Below are 26,565 nucleotides of genomic sequence, written 5' to 3'. Positions count from 1 at the left end.
ACGGTCCAGAGACAAAACGCCAAAGTTCGCAATGGTGCTCAAAAGGATCACCCAGACCAAAAAATAGCTCGCATGTCAAAGTCAAAAGTGAAATGCATGCTTGTGTGCTTCTTTGATTCCAAGGGAATTGCTCATAAAGAGTGGGTGCATCCTGGACAAACAGTTAACCAATATTACTACACAGAAATTTTAGAAAGCCTTCGTAAAAGCATTCTTCATGTCCGTACCAGTATTCTTGATAATTGGATTCTGCATGATGATAATGCGTCATCCCATACTGCTCTGTCAGTACAGAAATTTATAACCTCAAAACAAATTTCAGTACTATCACAGCCACCTTTTTCATCAGATATAGCTCTGTGCGACTTTTTTCTATTTCCAAGAGTCAAAACGGCGGTCAAGGTACACCATTTTCAAACAAAACGCTGTGACGAGGGTCTTGGAGGATATGATAGAAGATGAGTTCCAGAAATGTTACCATCAATGGCAGAAGCGCTGGAAAAATTGTGTGCAATCAGAAGGGAACTACTTTGAAGGAGACAGCACTAAACTTGACTAAAATGGTAAGCAACTTTTTTTCACATCAGTCTCATTACTTTATTGTCGCACCTCGTATATAGCCCTAATCGTCCATGCCAGAGCAAGGAGCGTTATTGTCTCGGGTATGTTTTGGTGGCACTCTTGGGGTGATCTGGCTATTCTGGAAGACACAATGGATCAACAGAAGTATGCATCTATCCTTGGGGACCGCGTCTACCCCTTTATATAGTTTGTTTTTCCTCGTCTCGACGGCATCTACCGACAGGACAATGCAAATCGGGTGTGGTTTTAAGAGCACCAGGATGAGTATACCGTACTCCCCTGGCCACCAAACCATCCAGATTTAAACACGAGTCTGTGGGACCACCTCGACCGGGTTCTTCGCACCATGGATTCTCGCAGCTGACCATGATATTGGAGTCGGCATGGCTCCACATCCCTAATGGTAACTTCTACAACCTCGTTGAATCTATTCCTGTACGTCCTCGCTACAAAGGGTGATTATTCAGGTTTTTGACAGATGGTCACATTAATGTTACTCTAAGACATTGCAGCTATTACTCGAGACAATCCAGCTTGGTTTTTATACCTCGAAATGAATTTCAGAAGTGTTTTGAGTTATGACACAGTTTGCTGCATACCACCTTTTCAGTTATTTCAGGGAAGTGTTGGAGTAATTGAATCAAATATTCTATGTTTATCATGCCTGTGTTCATCAATTACGTTTATGGACACTTTGTTTTCAAAATCACAGACGAACATTTCGAAATACGAGTTTACAGAGAATCATGAAATTTGGTATTTAATTTTAATATGCAAGATCAATAAAGTTAAAAATAACCAGTTGTGGACGGTGAACAACGTACGAAAAAAACTAGAAGTGGATATTTCAAGAATGGTTTGCAATTGAGCAAGAACTAACGAACACAACAGACAAAAAGAACTACAACTCAGCAGCGAACGAACGACAAACGAGACCGAGTGGAGAACGATACCGACCGAAGTGAACGGTGGATAACTGTTCTTTAGAAGTCGTTCCCCGTTCCTTCCATACAGTTTAGAGTACCGTTGCTTTGGACTCGTTCCTTCGTGAACAACCCAGGCAGGGTCGACAGATCAGGGCCTCACACTTCAGTCCAGAAGCAGCTCTGGTTAAGTGTGGTGACATCATTGATAGCGCCACCATCGCTTCCGCCACCATGCCAGTGGTGTGCGATATCTCCTAAGGCATTTGAACTCCTAGATCATTCATTTTCACGGTACCAGTTGTTATCCCATACATCAATATAAAAAAGAAAGAAAATTAATGTTTGAAGCCTTGTCGACGACCAGATTATCAGAGTCCATCTCTGCTTATGGGAGAATGGGACAGGAAATCGGGCGATGAACAATGCCGACTTTCACCTTCAGGGATTTAGGGAAATCAAGGAAAACCTACATCTGGATGGCTGGACGGCGATTTCAAAACGCCGTCCTCTGGAATCCAACTCCAATGTCTCACCAACATATAACCTCACTCGCTTCCAGCATGCCGTTTCCTGCTATGCATGGATGACGCGAGCACGTCGTACCGTTTCTAGATTACAGTGTCATTTTTGTTAAGCCTTAGTTGGGTAATAACGTAACTGACTTCATTAGCTCCTCTGTCTTAAGTTAGTCTATTTTCATGTTTTTTCTTGCTTTATGACACGTCAGTGTCTTACTTGCACAGCACACGTTTGAACTGATAAACTTTTTTTTTATGAAAGGTATGCCGCTCAATAACATATTCTATGAAATATTATCGAATGCAAAGCACCCGAAATATATTAATAAGTTGTTTGTTTCAGAGAAGTGAAGAGGGACGAAGTGTCAAAGTTTGCTGAACTAGTTGTTTACTAACATCTAGAACATGTTTCCTATTTAAATGTATTTTCTAAAATTTAAAACACTCTATCCAAGTCCTGGATAAGTGCTGTGTTGATTACTGGTGTTGAATCCACTGACACGCAGAAATGAATGTAACACTTTTTTTTTAAGGTTGTCTCGGTTTGCTAATGACCTAGTAATTTTCCCCAGCAAACCCCAGACTGCGCCACAGGAAGCTGTAACAGTACGAAGTACATATTTGTTACACGCAGTGTGCAGAGTATCGACAGTGTTCACTGTACAGCGCCCATAACTAAATAACAGTTGGTAAACAGACATCTCGTGATACACTACACATTCCTCTAGTAACTCAGTCCATATCACACACGGATATTGGAGTGTGTGAGTAGATAACCTCATAGTGGTACACACCGGGCAATGGATTAACCGGCAAAAAGTCTACACAGATAGAAAGGCACAATAGCGTACGCCATTTGACATCTTAAATGAACCGCAGGAGAAGGAATTACCCTCATGGCCACTTGACTGAAATAGTCGGACCTTCAGTCCGAATGTTACAGTTCAGTTGTGAAGGCATATCTATATCGAAGGGCGAATGCATCGCACGAATTACTAAGAAAGCATCGTCATCACCTGCCTTCAAGAGCTTCACATAAATAATGCAAATGAGCTGAATAACAGAGCAAGAATTGAGGGTTTCAAGCTAGCAACCTATGCCTTGTCTAGCATACATGTTTCAGCCACCTACTTAAAAGACTATGTGACTGAATTTCGAGCAGAGCCTGCGGTTTGCACTGAAGATGATCTGGAAATCTTAACAACTTCAACTCCAACATATAAACATTGTTTCGTTATACAAGTCTCCTAACGTAAGATGGCCCGATAACATCATTACCACCGTGTCTCACCCTGCTGTGTACATAGGCGACTTCAACAGCCACCATAACTCCTGGGGATATGCGTCTGACAACAGGGATGGTGAGACAGTGGTGGAATGGGCGGAAGCTGACGACCTGTACCTACCATATGATACCAAAGACAGCAAACTTTCCACTAGGCTAGGTGATCTCGTCAATAGAGACCAATATGAAAGCTCAGTACCCTCTTGCCGTAAAACGTTGAACAATTAACCTAGCAATCAGCATAAGCCTGTCTGCCTCACGATAGGCCTTCAAGTTTTAATACTTTTGTGGGATCTAAAATTTAAAAACCTCTCTCACACCGGCCTGATTTAGCTTCACTGATCAGGATAGTAAAAAACATGCGTATATTAAGGGAATTTTCATTCACAAAGCAGTCTTATCTCATTCACACAGTTCAATACTGTTCTATCCTGATTAAATTGAGCTTAACTTAAATTCCATAAGGCAGTGAAGCAATTTCGAAGTCTCGGTGCGACGAAAATTGTCAGTCGATCTCCTAAAACATTTGTAATAATTATTAACTTTCGGTGATCACATGGGGAAGACCGGAGATCTGCTGGTAAGACCGTGTTAGCCTATTTATTCGAAGTAATAAACTGGATATCTTGAGCATACAAAACGGCAGGTTCGTCCAGTGTAAATCAGACGTTCCCCACTGATCCCGTGCAACACAGCGTAGTAAGCAGACACTGTCAATAATAATCAGTTAAATAATACTTACTTTAGTTTAGTTCATGTATTAAATTCCTTCTCATACAGAATCTGATCAAGATGGCGACTAGCTCAACAATACATACATATACATCTTCGTTCTTTCACGGCTAATCGGCAAGCACTCCTTCATTCTTTTCATAAGAGAAAACAGATAGCAGAGAAGCTATTCCATGGAGTAAATGGACGCTCCAAGGAATAATAGGGCTTGAAACTACTTTGCATTGATAATCATCGTATATTAAAGTTTAGGAATCGGTAAGATAAGAAGAGATATTTCGAGATATGTACTGAGTTATATAATTTATAAAATTTCTGAAAATATCGCGGAGAGACCGCTGCAAGAGACATTACAAAGTACCAATCATTAAAGCGGCCAAACTAAAACGCTGGAATTTTAGAAAAGCAAACTGGGACATGTTCCTTAAAGAGGCCGCACTGAACATTTAAAATGTTACCTCTACTGTAGGAAACTATTTGTAGCCGTCCAGAAAGAAACAGCTAAGAAGAATATACCACGCGGTTTTCGTAAGGATTATATACGGCGTTAGTCGAGGGGCACAGAAGTATTGCTAAACAGATATGGAAAGAAGGAGATCTGCTGATTCGAAACCAAATCATAGAATTATCAAATTCTACCAGGGCACAGAAACGGAAAGAGACTATGTAAGAAATAAACTTTGTACACTCCAGTAGGAAGGGCTGGAGTCTCCTCAGGCGTTTGGACGCTACTGCTCCCCCACCGAAGAAGAGGTATCACATAAACCCCAACAAAATTTCTTATCGTCTAGTGGAAATTTCAAAATCTTCATCCTCTGACAAGACGTTCACCAGAGAAATAAAAAATGGAGTAACTCTAGCATTTCGTTCACTCTCACATGATTCCCTGTCGTCATAGGCATTCTCGATGGAAGACCTAAAGTCAACTCTGAAGCAAATGAAACTCAGAGAGGCGCCTGACTCGGGTGGTGTTTTCTCTGAGTTCTTGAAAAACCCAGGTAGGTCTGCCAAACAATGGCCACCGAATTTCTACAACTAGACTCTCCATACCTATGACATCACCAGTGATCTTAGAAAATCCAAAATTGATTTTAGGAAATGCAAAATCCTTGCTCTTCTCGAACCAGAAAAGCCAGCAGATAGTCCATATAGCTATCAGCCCTTCACATTGTTAAGCATGTGCTGAAAACACCCCCTCAGATTTAATTATAAGTTGGCACAGTGGATAGGCCTTGAAAAACTGAACACAGGTCAATCGAGAAAACAGGAAGAAGTTGTTTGGAACTATGAAAAAAATAAGCAAAATATGCAAACTGAGTAGTCCATGCGCAACATAGGCAACATCAAGGACCTCTCGTTCCGCAACTGCTCACGCTAACCACGGGACCACGGCGCTCCGGAGCTCACATTATCCTTGATGTTGCCTATCTTGCTTATGGACTACTCAGTTTGTATATTTTGCTTATTTTTTTCATAGTTGCACACAACTTCTTCCTGTTTTCTCGATTGATCAGTGTTCAGCTTTTCAGGGCCTGTCCACTGTGCCAACTTATAACTAAATCTAAGGGGGAGCGATGGGGAGGTTCCCTTGTTAGTAGTAGAAGAATTACAGTACATGTTAATGAAAGATCGATTTCGACCCATTCTCTGAAAAACGCCTACCCCAAAGGTCAGTTCTGGCACTGCTTCTTTTTAATATATATACGAATGACGTACCGCTTACAACATCAATAAAATTTATCAGTGCTGACAATATGGCACTGGCAACCCAACATCAATCATTGGACGAAGGAAGTGACCAACTAACAGAAGACTTAGAAATAATGCACAAATACTACATGAAATGGCGCCTCAAACCTAATCCTCAAAAATCAGAAGTAAGTGTTTTCCATCTTAGCAACAAGTTAGCTCACAAAAAACTTGATGTTTACTTTGGCGGAGAAATAGCACGGCACGACACCTGCCCCACGTACGTATGAGTCACTCTGGACAGATCGTTGACTTATAAGCAACATCTGACAAAAACTGTGCAGATAATAAAGTCTAGGAACAAATTCTCAGTAAACTAGGTGCAACCTCGTGTGGAGCAAATGGGAACACACTGCAAAGCGCTGCGCTGGGCTTAACCTACTCTGCCGCAGAATACTGCACTCCAGTGTGATACAGGAGCCGTCATACCAATTAATTCGACGTCCAGCTAAACGAAGCAACGAAGATCGTAACAGGCACACTCTATTGCGTGGCGTCCGATCCTAGCCAATATCGCACCTCCTCAACTCCGCAGGACGGCCACAGCTCAAAACGAGTGATTAAAAGTAAGCAGCCAGGAAAATTATCACCTGATCCAGAAAACTTTTCGTCCTCCTCCACCAAATCGTCTTAGGTCTCGTCGTCATATCTCGAGAAACGCCGATTTGGAGGACAACTACGACACTACTGCCAAATGGACTCAACACGTTGCCAACAATTACGAAATTAGGAACTTGGACATGTGTATTTCGTATTCTTTCATTTATTAATTTCGTATTGGACAATATTTTTGAGCAATTCGGTTCACAAATAAAGTATTTCTCGACAAAGGCGACCGATAACCTTGCCTGGCTGGCAGCGCCGTCTTCTTTACCCCCGTGAAATAAGGAGAGGACGTGTATGTGTGTGGGAGGAGGGGGGGGGGGACCTTCTGCAAGATTCCGGATTAATTATATTGGTGGTATGACGCAGTCGGAGGGGAAATATCATTTTCTTGTATTATTTTGTCAATGAGATGAACAGGAGAAGGTTAGTACTTCTTCACTCTTACAAATTTTCTGTTTATTTAGATCTGGCTCTTTTATTTACCTCTATTCCGACAAAACAAGATTGTGTTCCATCTTTTAATAAACTACACGAAGAAAGTTTTTTGTCCTGCTTGTTAGATATGGAACATAATTAAAACAGCTTTATTTCTAGGAGGTCGCCCGAATAAACTAAATCTTCTAACCGACTCTTTTGCAATAGGATAAAAGACATGTTTAAAATTATTCAGCAAATATCAATGGCGAACGTTGGCGTCGTGTGCATAAATAGTTCTCAGTAACCTGAGAACATACAAAAGAGAAGTGAATTATCATTGAGAGCTTTAATAATTCACAGAGCTAATAAAATTGTTTATTACTTATCTTTATCCCTTCCTTGTTGTTTTCTCAATGCAATATATCTACAAAGATGATTGCTCTTTGAAGAGTAGAGATTCAGGATCATAAATTTTGTTATGCATCAACTGCAAAATGATTACTTGAGCAGCTTTTTCTCTTGAATACTGCCATCATTTATTACACTGTTTTGAAGAACACGTCATATCACATAAATTGTTAAATTATAGAATTTTTCTATAAAAATATATGCCTTAACATATATTGGCAATAACCAACGGATACTTCTCAAGAAGAACTACTTAAAACGCGCCAAACAGACAAAGACATCAGTGATGTATTTCGCTATACATAGATGTTTAATCTCGATCTATAAAGGCAGAGATAATTTTTTTGTATTTAATCATTTTGATAATTTGCACTAAAAATGTTTTTAAATTACCATGTAAACGTAGAAATAATGATAATAATCAATTCTTATGTTTTTCAAAATTAAATATTAACAAATTACACTTTACTGTCAGTTTGGACGTAAACGAAAATCAAAATTTTGTATTGGTGGGAAATGTTATTGAATTGGGCAATGATTTTATTGAATGTGTCTAGCTATACAGTAACTATAAAAGTGTCTCACTGACTAGTTCCGTTATAATCTCTACGTATTGTTTTTAATATTTGCTGTGCAAGTCAGGAGTTTTGCTTTTTAAGTCATGCATGAGAGATGAAACCAGAACGAAACGCGTGTCACCGCCTGCGTGTACAACAATTAAACGTTAACCACCTCTTCTGTTTGACAATACTTCTCGCACATCATCTCTCCGCCAATATTTATTCACTGTGTAATTTATACGAATCACCGTTTAGTGTAAGTACATCACTGGCTGCTTCAATTGTGATGCTTCATGTTTTTGTGAAAATCTAACCCCTTTTAGCAACTTTCATTAGTATAAGTACATCACTGGCTGCTTCAATTGTGATTCTTCATGTTTTTGTGAAAATCTAATATCTTTTAGCAACTTTCTTCTCTCGGTGACATAATTTAACTGGTCTATGCTGCGGGAATTAGATTAGGAAATGAGACGCGTAAAGTCATAAACGAGTTTTGCTGTTTGGGGAGCAAAATAACTCATGATGGTCGAAGTAGAGAGGATATAAAATGTAGACTGGCAATGGCAAGGAAAGCGTTTCTGAAGAAGAGAAATTTGTTAACATCGGGTATAGATTTAAGGAAGTCGTTTCTGAAAGTATTTGTATGGAGTGTACACATGTATGGGAGTGAAACGTGGACGATGAATAGTTTAGACAAGAAGAGAATAGAAGCTTTCGAAATGTGGTGCTACAGAAGAATGCTGAAGATTAGATGGGTAGATCCCATAACTAATGAGGAGGTACTGAATAGAATTGAAGAGAAGAGAAATTCGTGGCACAACTTGACTAGACGAAGGGATCGGTTGGTGAGGCATATTCTGAGGCATCAAGGGATAACCAATTTAGTATTGGAGGGCAGCGTGGAAGGGCAAAAATCGTAGAGGGAGACCAAGAGATGAATACACTAAGCAGATTCAGAAGGACGTAGGTTGCAGTAAGTACTGGGAGATGAAGAAGCTTGCACAGGATAAACATGGAGAGCTGCATCAAACCAGTCTCAGGACTGAAGACCACAACAACAACAGTGAGAAAAAGTCTTGTAAAGGTTTGAAATTATGTATTAACTTCGTTATAAGTCACTAAGCGTTCTCGTTCTCAAATACTGGATGAGTATATTCTGGCTTCGTGCGTACCGTGAGCTATACTTCTTTTTCACTCCCAACTCACCCTTTTGAGGGTTAGGTGATTTTTAACTCCACAATACTTTTTTTTCAGACCGTAAATGATATGTGTACCAAGTTTGAGTGAAATCTACCCACTGGTTTGGGAGAAGATGTGGAGCATACATAAAACAGCGGAAAAACGCATGTTTCAACCAGCGGAAAAGCTTCTTTCCGAGGACAAAAAAGGCGAATATGCTCCTCTTTATTAAAAGATCCTGAGTCAAAAATGGGGTACCAGCTGCCTCATTCTACCTTCCTCAATACTTTTAAAAATTTTCGCAAACATATTGACATGAGAATATACCGTGTTAGCGTTGTTTTTAACATGCACCTGAGCTCTCACCCATAAAGCTCCCGTAATTGTAACTCACTAGTCTATCGCTGTAAGCCACTTATCCCCATCTGCTTACATTTGCCCATTCTCATCCACATAAGGTCATTATCTATTTGTGTGTCTCTAACCGTCACTATCTCCTGTCACACAACTGGTCTCCTCCGTTCTGTCCCACTACTATTGTTTCTTCTGTACGCCTGCTTAGCTGGGTGGTGACGTGTTTGACTCCCATGCACTGGGCCCGGGTTCGATTACCGGCCGGGTTGGAGATTTTCTCCGCTCGTGTTGTGTTGCCCTCATCATCATTTCATCCTCATCATCTGCTGCAAGTCTGCCAATGTGGCGCCGACTGAAATAAGACTTGCACTTGGCGGCCGAAGCCTACTGGGACCTCCCGGCAAACAATGCCATACGATCATTTCATTGTTCCCTCTTACTGTCACTTTTTCCCTTTACTCTCTCTTACTGCTACTGTCTCTTTCATTCCTTCCCACTGCTTGTGTCTCTTCTCACTGTCACAACCTCTCTCTTCCTCGTTGTCATTGTCATAGAATCTGTCTCTCATTATCACTGGCTCTCACCAACTTCCACTTTCTCTTTATTCTTCTCCCACTGACACTGTCTCCTTCATTCTCTTTTCTGTTCTGTCACTGTCAATTATGTTCCACTGGCACTGTATCCCTCTCTTTCTCTCACACTGTCATTGTCTCCTTCCCTGTTTGTGTACCATAACCACTGTCTACTATTCTCCAGTATTTATTACTTCTTTATCTCTTTCCCTCTTCCGCCTTTAGGGGCAATTCCCCACCCCTAGGACAAGAGAGTGCCCTGAACCTCTATCCGCTCCTCCGCGCTCTTTGACAAGGCCGTTGGCACAATGATGCTGACTTTTTATGCCGGAAGTCTTCGGCCGCCAATGCTGATTATTTATCAAAATTTAGGCAGTGGCGGGGATCGAAACAGGAACCGAATACGTTTTGATTATGAATCAAAGAGGCTACCACTAGACCACTGGTCTCTCAATGATCAACGACATGAGCATGCAGAAGGCAGTGGAAACCACTGCATTAAAGACACGTAACGTGTATCCACAGGACATGTGGCCTGTAATTGAAGAAGTATCATGATGATCTCTCCATTGGCAAAAGATTCCGGAATAGTCCCCCATTCGGATCTCCGGGAGGGGACTGCCAAGGGGGAGGTTACTATGAGAAAAAGATTGAATAATCAACGAAAGGATAACGTTCTACGAGTCGGGGCGTGGAATGTCAGAAGCTTGAACGTGGTAGGGAAACTAGAAAATCTGAAAAGGGAAATGCAAAGGCTCAATCTAGATATAGTAGGGGTCAGTGAAGTGAAGTGGGAAGAAGACAAGGATTTCTGGTCAGATGAGTACCGGGTAATATCAACAGCAGCAGAAAATGGTATAACAGCTGTAGGATTCGTTATGAATAGGAAGGTAGGGCAGAGGTTGTGTTACTGTGAACAGTTCAGTGACCGGGTTGTTCTAATCAGAATCGACAGCAGACCAACACCGACAACGATAGTTCAGGTATACATACCGACGTCGCAAGCTGATGATGAACAGATAGAGAAAGTGTATGAGGATATTGAAAGGGTAATGCAGTATGTAAAGGGGGACGAAAATCTAATAGACGTGGGCGACTGGAATGCAGTTGTAGGGGAAGGAGTAGAAGAAAGGGTTACAGGAGAATATGGGCTTGGGACAAGGAATGAAAGAGGAGAAAGACTAATTGAGTTCTGTAACAAGTTTCAGCTAGTAATAGCGAATACCCTGTTCAAGAATCACAAGAGGAGGAGGTATACTTGGAAAAGGCCGGGAGATACTGGAAGATTTCAATTAGATTACATCATGGTCAGACAGAGATTCCGAAATCAGATACTGGATTGTAAGGCGTACCCAGGAGCAGATATAGACTCAGATCACAATATAGTTGTGATGAAGAGTAGGCTGAAGTTCAAGACATTAGTCAGGAAGAATCAATAGGCAAAGAAGTGGGATACGGAAGTACTAAGGAATGACGAGATACGTTTGAAGTTCTCTAACGCTATAGATACAGCAATAATGAATAGCGCAGTAGGCAGTAGAAGAGGAATGGACATATCTAAAAAGGGCCCTCACAGAAGTTGGGAAGAAAAACATAGGTACAAAGAAGGTAGCTACGAAGAAACCATGGGTAACAGAAGAAATACTTCAGTTGATTGATGAAAGGAGGAAGTACAAACATGTTCCGGGAAAATCAGGAATACAGAAATACAAGTCGCTGAGGAATAAAATAAATAGGAAGTGCTGGGAAGCTAAGACGAAATGGCTGCAGGAAAAATGTGAAGACATCGAAAAAGATATGATTGTCGGAAGGACAGACTCAGCATACAGGAAAGTCAAAACAACCTTTGGTGACACTAAAAGCAACGGTGGTAACATTAAGAGTGCAACGGGAATTCCACTGTTAAATGCAGAGGAGAGAGCAGATAGGTGGAAAGAATACACTGAAAGCCTCTATGAGGGTGAAGATTTGTCTGATGTGATAGAAGAAGAAACAGGAGTCGATTTAGAAGAGATAGGGGACCCAGTATTAGAGTCGGAATTTAAAAGAGCTTTGGAGGACTTACGGTCAAATAAGGCAGAAGGGATAGATAACATTGCATCAGAATTTCATTGGGGGAAGTGGCAACAAAACGACTATTCACGTTGGTGTGTAGAATATATGAGTCTGGCGATATACCATCTGACTTTCGGAAAAGCATCATCCACACAATTCCGTAGACGGCAAGAGCTGACAAGTGCGAGAATTATCGCACAATCAGCTTAACAGCTCATGCATCGAAGCTGCTTACAAGAATAATATACATAAGAATGGAAAAGAAAATTGAGAATGCGCTAGGTGACGATCAGTTTGGCTTTAGGAAAAGTAAAGGGACGAGAGAGGCAATTCTGACGTTACGGCTAATAATGGAAGCAAGGCTAAAGAAAAATCTAGACACTTTCATAGGATTTGTCGACCTGGAAAAAGTGTTCGACTATATAAAATGGTGCAAGCTGTTCGATATTCTGAAAAAAGTAGGGGTAAGCTACAGGGAGAGACGGGTCATATACAATACGTACAACAACCAAGAGCGAATAATAAGAGTGGACGATCAAGAACGAAGTGCTCGTATTAAGATGGGTGTAAGACAGGGCTGTAGCCTTTCGCCCCTACTCTTCAATCTGTACATCGAGGATGCAATGATGGAAATAAAAGAAAGGTTCAGGAGTGGAATTAAAATACAAGGTGAAAGGATATCAATGATACGATTTGCTGATGACATTGCTATCCTGAGTGAAAGTGAAGAAGAATTAAATGATCTGCTGAACGGAATGAACAGTCTAATGAGTACACAGTATGGTTTGAGAGTAAATCGGAGAAAGACGAAGGTAATGAGAAGTAGTAGAAATGAGAACAGCGAGAAACTTAACATCAGGATTGATGGTCACAAAGTCAATGAAGTTAAGGAATTCTGCTACCTAGGCAGTAAAATAACCAATGACGGACGGAGCAAGGAGGACATCAACAGCAGACTCGCTATGGCAAAAAAGGCATTTCTGGCCAAGAGAAGTCTACTAATATCAAATACCGGCCTTAATTTGAGGAAGAAATTTCTGAGGATGTACGTCTGGAGTACAGCATTGTATGGTAGTGAAACATGGACTGTGGGAAAACCGGAACAGAAGAGAATCGAAGCATTTGAGATGTGGTGCTATGGACGAATGTTGAAAATTAGGTGGACTGATAAGGTAAGGAATGAGGAGGTTCTACGCAGAATCGGAGAGGAAAGGAATATCTGGAAAACACTGATAAGGAGAAGTGACAGGATGATAGGACATCTGCTAATACATGAGGGAATGACTTCCATGGTACTAGAGGGAGCTGCAGAGGGCAAAAACTGTAGAGGAAGATAGAGATTGGAATACGTCAAGCAAATAATTGAGGGCGTAGGTTGCAAGTGCTACTCTGAGATGAAGAGGTTAGCACAGGAAAGGAATTCGTGGCGGGCCGCATCAAAACAGTCAGTAGACTGATGGCCAAAAAAAAAAAAAAAAAAGTACAGACATGTATATTGTAAACCCATGACAGAGACACTCACGCCACTGGCAATTACGAAGACACACTGCGAGGTGCCGGGGTTAGTAGTGTATTTAACACTACTGGTGGATTATGTGGCTGGTCCCGGCGGAAGTTCGAGTCCTTTCTAGGGCATGGGTGTGTGTGTTCGTCCTTAGGGTAATTTAGGTTAAGCAGTGTGTAAGTTTAGGGACTGATGACCTTAGAAGTTAAGTCCCGTAAGATTTCACACACATTAAGATTTACATAAGTACAAATACAATAAAAATGTACATTATGCTGTACAGAAGCAACGTCCAAATGACAAAATATAAATCTGATAGATTTAAAAGCTAACGTAGCCAATAATGCTATGAGAAATACGGGCATCTCGAGACAGTATAATTCCTTACATTTTAAATATTTTTATATATTTACAAACATGTAGATGTGGTTACGAATTCGTGCAATAATTTTCAGGAAGTTATCAATAATGGGGCGGTAGATGTCCGAGAAACTGGAGTTTTTAAGTGTAAATTGCTCAATGAGCGTATTTTCTTTGAAATTTTTCAGTTGGGTGTAAGTTTCTGTTTCTTCATATATGTTCATAAAGTACCTCTTCGTTGTGTGAAGGATTGCAAGGTTATTTTCGATACTGTACACTGATTCTCTTGTATGATGTGAACCGCAAAGATGGATTTATTTCCTCTGTGCTCTTTGACCTCATGTTAAGATTCCTTTTCAAATCTACCAGACTTGCATTTCATCATTTGGACGTTGCTTCTCAATAGCGTAACTTAAGATTTATGATTATATGTACTTATAGGTTCGTAAACCTTACTTTTTCATCTTCTATTATACACATGTTTTCAGATCTGTAACATTTATGGCAATTTTCAGAACCACCTGAAAACGGCTTAATAAAAAAGCCGAACCGGTAATTGACTAAAAAACGTCTGCAGAGCTACGGTATTGGTTTTAGACTAATTGGAAGGCGCCAGTCGTGAATTTAGAAGTGCTACCAGTAGTCCAGGTAACACGATGACTGTATGTATGGGGTTAAAAGGAATGAAGTACAGTGGTCGAGTAGCTCCTAATAAGCTCCACATGTCTGCGTCCAATGGTCAGCGACATTTGGGGCAGCGTAACGACGTCACTGGACGATGGATGACTGGAACTCAGTGACTTGTAATAATGAATCACGCTATACCCTGCTGCAATCCAGCGGGAAGGTTTTAATTTGGCTAATGGATGGAGAAAATTATCTGCGATCGTATGTCGTTCCTGATATGGCCTGGCCTGCCCATAGCCCTGACATGAAGCTAATGAAATATCTTTGGGAAAAGTTAGAACGTCAACTTTGCTCCAGACTCCAGTGTCACTACCTTCTCTGGTTTTGGTTCCTGAGGAAGAATGTGCTACCATTCCTCCACAGCCATTCAGACACCTTACTGGAAGTGTGAGTTCACGCCACCATAAAGACAAAGGTTGGACACATCCCATATTAACGTCCACCAACTGGTGTCCGAAAACTTTTAATCAGATAGCATACCTTTATGAAGTGCTAAATGGGGCTGCGATTTTCTCGAACTGCTGTTCGAGGCCACTGCGAACTCGTCTAGTTCAGCCAATGCCCGTTGGACATACAGGGAAAAGAATACATTAGAGATAGCAAATTATGAAGAACTCCTTTATTAAACAGCTTATAGTGTGTGAGTGGCGTTATCAGTGTAGGGGAAGGTCCACATGGCGACGACAAAATCCAGAGCAGAACGCAAAGAAAATTCAACGCCGTCAGACTGAAACACTACATCGTCCAAAGTAAAATAAGACATATCGAGATTCGATGTCAGCTAACCCACATACATATCAAGACAATAAAATTATATCGTTCACTGTAGCTCCCACCTTTTTTAATAAAATGTAATGTGCAAAAAATTGCGTAATAGCCGAAAAGATGCTCGTTGGTAAGTGCGATTGTGTTAATTTGATGAACAAGTCAAGAGGTGTTGAGCTACGAATGCCGTTAGAACTGGATGTTTTCCCCTGTGGTACTCAACAACTTAGGTTGTCAAACTGCAGTCATGTTGGTAAAATCACTGATGTCACAAAAGCTGAAAAGAAATTCATCTCCCAACGCTACACTTTGCAAGCTATGGAGTGCATATGTCCATTGCAGTCTGAGGTGGCTGTGGTTTGCGGACAATGGAAGCTGATGCAGTAGCATGTTTGTCACTAATCGAGTTGTAGAAGACGGAGTAATTTGATACATGTCCATTACAGTGTTCTAGTGTCACTCCAACACTGTGGACGAAGCTGGTAATCATCTGTGCTATGGCCTGGATGATCCACAACCCATTCGCCGCTCCTCCCAACTCAATTCTCCCAACTATTTCCACACTCATCCGTGTCTTAGCAAAAAAACTCTGTACAGTTTTTGCGGTCTTCAGTCAGAAGACTTATTTGATGCAACTCTTCACGCTAGGATATCCTATTCTTCTCTACATAATAACTGAACCTACATCCACTTGAATCCGCTTGCTGTACCTCTCTCTCTTCAGGTTTTACTCCCCCCTCCCCCCTCACACTAATTAGCGAATCTGTCGTTTGCACTCAGGGACTGTGCTAAAAGACACAAAACACTGGGCATCCAGCAATTGCAGGCAAAACCAAACAATGCCTGGAGTCAATGACTTTATAATGCGGCACAGTCGAATCACGTTAAACGAATTAGAGAGGGCAACAGTGCCATCACTGGGAATCCTGCACACCGTCACCTATGAGGATCTGAAGATGAATAAGGTGACTGCACAATGGGTGCTCCATTCCCTCACCACGGCGCAGAGACCGAAGTGTGTCTAAATATGCCAGAAGTTGGTGCAACAGAGCAGAGTTCTTTGAGCGTCTGGTCGCCGCCGACGAGTCGTGGTTCTTCCTCGACACTCAAGAAAAGAAACACACCAGTCTGTGGAGTTGGTATCAAACTGGGAGCTGTCGTCCCGAGAAGTCATGGCCGGGATTATTCGTGCAGAAACAAATGGTTGACTGTGCTCTGGGATCAGCAAGGTATACTGCTGGTGGACTGGCTCTATCCCAATACGATCCTCACAAAGGTGGGTACTGCAGTTCACTGCCCCAGCTCCGCTGATGCATTTGACAGCTCCGCCAAGGCAAACGGAGCCGCGGCATTCTGCTCAAACACGACAAAGCGTGGCCACATGCCAGTTACTAGACCATTACCATTGTGAGGTAAGAAGTTCACAACCAGTGACGAATTTCATGCAGTTGTCCACGAGTAGTACTGGGATACCTCTGAAGAATGGTTTTTTATGCAAATATGAAAGGTGCCAGAACGACGGAGAAAGTGTACAGACATTGGTAAAGAATACCTGTCATATAATCAGTATTCGTTTGTTCAGTTATTTGTAAACACAAAAAATTGTCATGCCAATCATTTTTGAACGCCCCAGGTAATTGGTGATACTTATTGTTCCTGTGTAGTGTAGCAGGAGGAGTACATGATTGAATAAGTAGGTCATTTTGGGATAAACCGGTTTTGAAATATAGTATATAGAGCTGCCGCCTCTAGCTGCAGCAATGCCTCTAACCTGGCTGTGTCTCCAGTCGAACTAAGCTTGGAAAACAGATACAAGTGCGTCATTCGACACTGTATTAATTCTATGCTAGAGTTCAACAGGGCAGTCGATCACGAGGTATTTATTAAAGGAGGGAGATCCGTAGCAGTTGCTGGTCAGGGCAGGAGTCGAACTGCCTCAGTGTAGATCAGGGCAGCTCTGGTAACGTATAATCTTCCGTTATCTGGTTGGAAGATAACGTCACGGGGACTTCGAAGATGAGCACAGCCGCCGGTCGGCCTCAATATGTCAGAAATATAACGGCCATTGTCCAAATTACTGGCTACGCAAGCAGAGGTGATGGAGTTGGGTACCTGTGTTTTAATTTAGTTGGTATTCCTCTTATATGCTCCTTCAGAGCCACTATCCATTCTGTCCTTGCCATCTCTGACAGAATTAAAATGCTGTCAGCGAAACTGCCGACACCTTGCAACACCATACTCGGTGCTGTATCAGTATTACGATGACGAATACAATCTGGCAACGTTCGCTCTCCTAACAGGCTTCTCACAGGTACGCAGCCCTCGACGGCGAGTGTTCATCAAAGACAAGGGTATCGCCAGGAGTGCCGCAGGGAACGGTGATAGGACAGCTCCTATTCTCTACATACATGTATGATCTGACGGACAGGGTGAGCAGCAATTTACGGCTGTTTCCAGATGACGCCGTGGTGTGCGGCAAGGTGCCGTCGTTGAGTGACTGTAGGACACAAGATGACATAGACAGAATTTTTAGTTGGGGTGAAGAATGGCAGCTTTCTCTAAACGTAGAAAAATGTAAGTTGATGCTGATGAGCAGGAGAAACGGTCCTGTAACTTTGGAACACAGCATTAGTAATGTGCTGATTGACGCAGTCAGGTCGATTAAATATCTAGGCGTAATGGTGCAAAGCGATACGAAATGGAACGAGCACGCCAGGATGAGAAGGAGAATCCTTGACTTTCTTTTATTGGGAGAATTTTGAGAAAGAACAGCTCGTTCTTAAAGGAGACGGCGTATAGATCGCTAGAGCGACCCATTCTCGAGTACTGTTCGAGTGTTTGGGACCTCAACCAGGTCGGATTAAAGAAAGCCATGGAAGCAGTACAGAGGTGTGCTGCTCGATTTGTTACCGGAAGGTTCGACCGGCACGCAAGTATTACTGAGATGCTTCGTGAACTCAAAGGGGAACCTCGGAAGGAAAGCTGACGTTCTTTTCGCAAGGCATCATTTCGGAAATTCAGTGAACCGGTATTCGAGGCTGACTATGGAACAATTGTACTGCCGCCAACGTATATTTCACGTAAGGACCACGAAAATAAGATGCGAGAAATTTGGGCTTGTACGGAGACTTTCCACAGTCGTTTTTCCTTCGCTCTGATTCGAGTACAACAGGAAATAAAATGACTAGTAGTGGTGCAAGCTACCCTCTACCAGGCACTGTACGGTATCTTGCGGAATATGTATGAAGCTGTCGATGTAGACACGTCCGTAATAGTGTTGTACACTGTAACTGTACACTTCTGAGAAGACTCTTGTGTCTGGTGCTGTAGTTTGGAGGACCGCTGTCGAGGCGTCCCTCTCTCTTCTGAGCGTCAAGGGAAGCCGCACCAATGGCCGCCTTGTAGACACTCCGTGGTGCTCCAGACGGTGTAGCACTGTTCGTATTGACGAAATTAGTCGTGCTGCAGACCAGTAAATCTCCTAAGCCAAAGAGTATTCATTATTACATGAATAAGAAAATAGGAATGCGGGTAAGCTGCTACAAACAGCATTGTGATCGCATTATCGTAGCCAAAATAGACACGAAGCCCATGCCCACCACACCAGTACAAGTTTAGTGCCATCTAGCTTCGCAGATCAAGAAGAGATTGAAGAAACATATGGTGAGATAAAAGAAATTATTCAGATGATTAAGCTAGACGGAAATTTAGCAGTGATGGGAGACAGGAACTCGATAGTAGGCAAAGGAAGAGAAGGAAAAATACGAGGGGCGTTCAATAATCAATGCAACTCATTTTCCTTCTCGACTAATTTCGGTTGGAATAATGCGGAATTTGCTGTGGGACATCGTGGAATATTTCCGCTTCAGCTGCTATAGTTCCATGAAATTCCGATAGGTGGTGGTGCCGTACGTAACCTTCAAAACGACGTCTCTAAAGTGTGGCGGAGCTGTCCTTGAGTTTCTTGTGGCGGAAAACCATATTCATAGGCGCTTGCAGAATGTGTACATAAACTGGCACTGAACAAAAGCACGATGAGTCGTTGGACGAGGCGTGTGTCATCATCGCAACAAGATCGCCCAAACCTGATCATATCCCACGTACCGACTGGCCCCACACAGTTGTGACCCGTGCAACGTGCGGACACTCTCATTCGAAATGAAAGACGCACCATAGTCAAACACTTCGCTGCACAACTGGACGTCTCTGATGGTACTGCTGACACGCTCGTCCACCAGATAGGGTACTCAAAGGTGTCTACCTGCCGGGTCCCTCGCTGTCTAAAAGAAGACCATACAGAGCAACGAAGGACCATCTGTGAGGAATTGCTTGCATTTTACGAGGCTGATCGTGACAATTTTTTGTCGAACATCGTCACAACCGATGAAACATGGGTTCATCACTTCGAAAAATAGCAATCCATAGAGTGACACCACACCACCTCTCCTCCGATTGATTGATTGATTGATTGAATGAGGGTGGGCTATGAGACTAAATGGCGAGGTCATCAGTCCCCCTCTCCTCCGAAAAAAAAAAAACGTTCAAAGTTGCTCCCTCAGCCGCCAAACTGATGGGGACAGTCTTCCGGGACTCTGAAGAGATTATTTCCTTTGATGCCCTCCTTTCCCCGTCCTCAAAGGTGCTATTATCAACTCTGGAGTGTATTGTACTATCCTCACGACATTGAAGGAACAACTTCAGCGTGTTCGTCACCACAGAAATGCAAACGAACTTCTCCACGAGAACGCAAGGTCTCACACAAGTCTGCACACATGAGAGGAGCTGACAAAACTTCACTGGACTGTCGGCCAGCAGAATGGTACCATGCGGGCGTACAAGCCTTCAGAGTAATATGGTGTACAGCCGTCGTATTAAAAGGAGATCATGCTGAAAAAAATACGTTTTTAGCCAAAATAAAGGGAAATAATTTGATGAACTGGAGTCCTGAATAAAATCAACCTGCTTTCAGAAATGTGTTGCGCTACTTATTGAATGCCCCTCGATTAGGCGAATATGGGCTGCGGGAAAGAAATTAAGGAGAAAGTCATCTGGTAGAATTTTGCACAGAGCATAATTTAATCATTGCTAACACTTGGTTTACGAATAATGGATGAAAGTTGTATACATGAAAGAGACCTGGAGACACCAAAGGGTTTCAGGTTAATTACTTAATGATGTCAGAAATTTAGGAACCTAATTTTGAATTGTAAGGCATTTTCAGGGGCAGATATGAACTCTGACCGCAGTTTATTGACTATGAACTGCAGATTAAAACTGAAGAAATTACAAAACGATAGGAAATTAAGATGAGACCTGGGTAAGTTGAAAGATCCAGAGGTTGTTGAGAATTTGAGAGGGAGCATTGGGGAACGACTGACTTGAATAGGGGAAAGGAATACAATAGAAGACGAAATTTTAGTTTTTAAAGATGAAATAGCGGAGGCAGCAGAGGATCAAGTAGACATAAAGACAGGACCAAGTAGGAATCCTTATGTATCACAGAGGATACTGAATTTAATTAATGAAAGGAGGAAGTATAAAAATATAGCAAATGAAGCAGGTGAAAGGGAATACAAACGTCTACTTGAAATCCGAGGGTATTTTGCCTGTCCCATACAAGAATGTAATAATTAAAATTCTAAAGAAAGCAGGTACTGTTAGTGTGAAATTGCCCAACTGTCAGTATCATACGTCATGGTTGCAAAATACTAACACGAATCTTTACAGAAGAATGGAAAATCTGGCAGAAGCCGACCTCCAGAAAGATCAGCTGAAATATCGAAGAAACGTAGGCGATGCTGACCCTATGACTCCTCTTAGAAGATATGTTTAGGATAGGTAAACCTACATCTATAACATTTGTAGATTTCGAGAAACATTTTGACAATGTTGACTGGAATACTCCCTTTGAAATTCTGTGAGTAGTAGGGGTAGAATACAGGGAACGAAAGGCTATTTACAACGTGTACAGAAACCAGACGGCAGTTGGACATGATAGGGAAGCAGTGGTTCGGAGGAGACTGAGATAGAGTTATAGCCTATCCCCGATGTTATTCTATCTGTACATTCAACAAGCAATAAAGGAAGTCGAAGAAAAAGTTGAAGTTCAGGAAGAATAAATAAAAAATTTGAGGTTTGCCGATGACCATGTAATTCTGTCAGAGACAGCAAAAGACTATGAAGAGCAGTAGAATGGAATTCACATCGTCTTGAAAGGGGGATATAAAATGAACATCGACAAAAGCAAAACATTCTTACTGGAGTCTGAGGGTATTTCACCTGCTTCATACATCTTGCACACCGTATTGAATACTTTTATGATGGCTGGCTCTCCCAAGGCTATAAGTAGTTCTGACAATATGTCATTTACTTCCAGGACCTAATTTTGATTTAGGTCTTTTAGTACTCTGTCAAATATTCTTCTCGCAATACAATATTTCCCATTTAATCTTCATCTATGTCCTCTCCCCTTTCCATAATATTCCTTTCACGTTCATCTCGGTTGTATATACCCCCTGTATACCCCTTCCACCTTTCAGCTTTCTCTTCTTTGCTGGGTAGTGATTTTTCGTCTGAGATCTTGATATTCGTACAGTTGATTCTCTTTTCTCCAAAGGCCTCTTTAATTTTCCTGTAGGAGGCATCTGTCTTACCCCTAGCTATAAATGATTATACATACCTACATTTGTCCTCCAGCCATTCTTGCTTAGCCATTTTGTACTTCTTGTCAGTCTCATGTTTTAGTCGTTTGTGTTCCCTTTCGTCTGCTTCATTTCCTGAATTTTTAAATTTCCTTAGTTAAATTCAGTATCTCCTGTAATATCCAAGGACTTCTACTAGGCCTTGTCTTTTTGCCCATTTGATCCTCTGCTGCCTTCACTATTTCATTTTTCGGAGCTACACTATCTTCCACTATATCGCTTTCCCCTGTTTAAGCAAGTCGTTGCCTAATGCTCCCTCTCAAATTCTCAACAACCTCTGATTCTTTCACCTTATCCAGGTCCCACCTCCTTAATCTCCTATTATTTTGTAATGTCTTCAGTTTTAGTCTGCAGTTTACAACCGATAAATTGTTGTCAGAGTGCACCTCTACCCCTTGAAAAGTCTTACCATTTAAAATTTGGTTCCGAAATCTCTGACCATTATGTAATCAATCTGAAGCTTTCCAATGTCTCCAGGTCTCTTATACGTATACAGCCTTTTTTCGTAATTCTGAAATCAATTGTTAGCGATGATTAAATCATACTATGAGCAGAATTCTACCAGGTGTCTTCCTCTTTCATTCTTTTCCCCCAGTCCACATTCACCTACTATTTTTCCTCCTCTTCCTTTTTCCTACTATCGAATTCCAATCCCCCATCACAAATAAATTTTCATCTCCCTTGAACATCTAAGTAATTTCTTTTATCTCACCATATCTTTCTTCAATCTCTTCATTATCTGCGGAGCTAGATGGCGTATAAACTTTTATTAGTGTGGTGGGTTTGGGCTTCACATCTATCTTGGCTACGATAATGCGTTCGCTATTCTGTTCATAGTAGGTTACCTGCATTCATATTTCCTTATTCATTATTAAATTATTGTGGTTTCCAGAACGAATAAATAAAAGCTTTGGGGTATTTTAGTACTGAAAGGAAGTGAGGGGATAAAAATCGTAGAGAGAGGCGAAGAGATGAATACAGTAAGCAGATTCAGAAAAATATAGGTTGCAGTAGTTACTTGGAGATGAAGAGTCTTGCAAAGGATAGAGTAGCATGTATAGCTGCATGAAACCAGTCTTCAGGCTGAAGACCACAACAACAATAGAAATTGTCTTTTCTCTCGGACATTAGTTACGTGGGGCTGTTGAGATCATGCATGGCCTTGAGTAAACACAGTATCCATAACCCACTGTCCTCCCGCAGTCGAATTCACTCATTCGCCGATAGTGTGCTCTCTGACACCGATGTGAGTTTGCTTTTATTCTCAAGGTGTGACACTGATATTGCCAGTCATGCAAAATTGAGCGTTTCTTGGTTTACATACTATGAAAGAAGAAAATCGCAACATCAAAAAATAATTAATGTAGCGTTATGAAATTTCGAGTACATATTTTCGAGGTGTCATATTTACGTGATTCACATTGCAAGATCACAGGTTACTGTAAGCGCGAGATATCCACTGCAAATGTGAAATGCAGGTACATTAATAACCGGTGTAACCCCCAGGATGTTGTATGCAAGCACGGATGTGTTGTATAGTGCGGGTGCCGTATGTCAGTTTGTGGGGTGGCGTTCCACGCCTGTTGCACTCGGTCGGCCCATACGAGGACGGTTATTGCTGGTTGTGAATCTCGCTGGACTTGTCGTCCTATGATGTCTCGTACATCACTGACAGCGACGTTAGACTGTTTGCCGATGATGCTGCAGTCTACAGGAAAGTAGTATCACGCGAAAATTCTGAACAAATCAATGAGGATTTGCAGAAAATAAAGGCTTGGTGTAATGACTGGCAGTTATCCTTCATTATAAGTAAGTGTTACCTACAGCATATAACAAGGCGAAAATCCCCATTAATGTACGAGTACAAAATCAATGCCCAGTCTTTGGAAGCGGTAACATCCGTCAAGTATCTAGGTGTGACTATTCGAAATGTCTCAAATGGAATGATCAGATTACACAAATAACGGGCAAGGCGAACTCTAGATTGCGGTTTATTGGTAGAATCCTGAAGCGATGCAGTCCTTCAACAGAGGAAATAGCTTACAATGCGTTAGTTCGTCCAGTATTGTTCGTCTGTATGGGACCCTTACCAGTTGCGTCTGATTCAAGAGATTGAGAAGGTCCAAAGAATAGCGGCAAGATTCGTGACTGGTACATTTAGCCATCGCGAGAGCGTTACAAATCCCACAGAAAGTTGAAGTGTGGCACACTTGCGGTTAGTTGGCGCGCTAAGCGGAAGGGGCTGCTCACTAAATTCCGAAATCCGATCTTCGCCGAGGATGTAGAGCATATATTGTTACCACCAACCTTCATATCGCGCAATGATCACCATTCAAAGATAAGGGAAATTAGAGCTCGTACTGAGGCGTTCAGACAGTCGTTTTTCCCTAGCGAGTGGAACAGACAGGGCGGAAATATGACATTGGCGCATATTGTGCCCTCCGCCACACACCGCTAGGTGGCTAGCGGAGTATATATGTACATGTAGATACTGGAGACCGATCTAGTAATGGAACAGGCCAAGGCAACATGTCAAAAAATCTGTAGAACATGTTGGGCTAAATCAGCGGTATGTGGCCGAGCGTTATCCAGTTGGATAATACCTGTGGAATGCTGTTCATGAATCACTAGACTGACGCACAAATTTGCAGCCAGGGTGCGTGGTATAATCACGAGAGTGCTTCTAGTGTCATACGAAATCTCTCCCCAGATCATAACTCCAGATGTAGGTCGACCGTGTCTAGCGCGCAGACAGGTTGGTTGCAGGCCGTCAACTGGCGTCCTTCTAATCAACACACGGCATCACCGGCACCGGGACTAGCTTTCATCAGAAAACAATACAGATCTGCACCATGCCCTCCAATGAGCTCTTGCTTGACGCCACTGAAGTCTCAAATAACAACGTTTAGGAGTCAGTGTAATACACGCTATCTACATCTACATCTACATCCATACTCTGCAAGCCACCTGACGGTGTGTGGCGGAGGGTACCTTGAGTATCTCTATCGGTTCTCCCTCCTATTCCAGTCTCGTATTGTTCGTGGAAAGAAGGATTGTCGGTATGCCTCTGTGTGGGCTCTAATCTCTCTGATTTTATCCTCATGGTCTCTTCGCGAGATATACGTAGGATGGAGCAATATACTGCTTGACTCCTCGGTGAAGGTATGTTCTCGAAACTTTGACAAAAGCCCGTACCGAGCTACTGAGCGTCTCTCCTGCAGAGTCTTCCACTGGAGTTTATCTATCATCTCCGTAACGCTTTCGCGATTACTAAATGATCCTGTAACGAAGCGCGCTGCTCTCCGTTGGATCTTCTCTATATCTTCTATCAACCCTATCTGGTACGGATCCCACACTGCTGAGCAGTATTCAAGCAGTGGGCGAACAAGCGTACTGTAACCTACTTCCTTTGTTTTCGGATTGCATTTCCTTACGATTCTTCCAATGAATCTCAGTCTGGCATCTGCTTTACCGACGATCAACATTATATGATCATTCCATTTTAAATCACTCCTAATGCGTACTCCCAGATAATTTATGGTATTAACTGCTTCCAGTTGCTGACCTGCTAATTTGTAGCTAAATGATAAAGGATCTATCTTTCTGTGTATTCGCAGCACATTACACTTGTCTACATTGAGATTCAATTGCCATTCCCTGCACCATGCGTCAATTCGCTGCAGATCCTCCTGCATTTCAGTACAATTTTCCATTGCTACAACCTCTCGATACACCACAGCATCATCTGCAAAAAGCCTCAGTGAACTTCCGATGTCATCCACAAGGTCATTTATGTATATTGTGAATAGCAACGGTCCTATGACACTCCCCTGCGGCACACCTGAAATCACTCTTACTTCGAAAGACTTCTCTCCATTGAGAATGACATGCTGCGTCCTGTTATCTAGGATCTCCTCAATCCAATCACACAATTGGTCTGATAGTCCATATGCTCTTACTTTGTTCATTAAACGACTGTGGGGAACTGTATCGAACGCCTTGCGGAAGTCAAGAAACACGGCATCTACCTGTGAACTCGTGTCTATGGCCCTCTGAGTCTCGTGGACGAATAGCGCGAGCTGGGTTTCACATGACCGTCTTTTTCGAAACCCATGCTGATTCCTACAGAGTAGATTTCTAGTCTCCAGAAAAGTCATTATACTCGAACACAATACGTGTTCCAAAATTCTACAACTGATCGACGTTAGAGATATAGGTCTATAGTTCTGCACATCTGCTCGACGTCCCTTCTTGAAAACGGGGATGACCTGTGCCCTTTTCCAATCCTTTGGAACGCTACGCTTTTCTAGAGACCTACGGTACACCGCTGCAAGAAGGGGGGCAAGTTCCTTCGCGTACTCTGTGTAAAATTGAACTGGTATCCCATCAGGTCCAGAGGCTTTTCCTCTTTTGAGCGATTTTAATTGTTTCTCTATCCCTCTGTCGTCTATTTCGATATCTACCATTTTGTCATCTGTGCGACAATCTAGAGAAGGAACTACAGTGCAATCTTCCTCTGTGAAACAACTTTGGAAAAAGACATTTAGTATTTCGGTCTTTAGTCTGTCATCCTCTGTTTCAGTACCATTTTGGTCACAGAGTGTC

The sequence above is a fragment of the Schistocerca piceifrons genome, chromosome 8, assembly GCF_021461385.2.
Source record: "Schistocerca piceifrons isolate TAMUIC-IGC-003096 chromosome 8, iqSchPice1.1, whole genome shotgun sequence".
Taxonomy (NCBI): domain Eukaryota; kingdom Metazoa; phylum Arthropoda; class Insecta; order Orthoptera; family Acrididae; genus Schistocerca; species Schistocerca piceifrons.
This window is presented reverse-complemented; position numbering follows the sequence as displayed.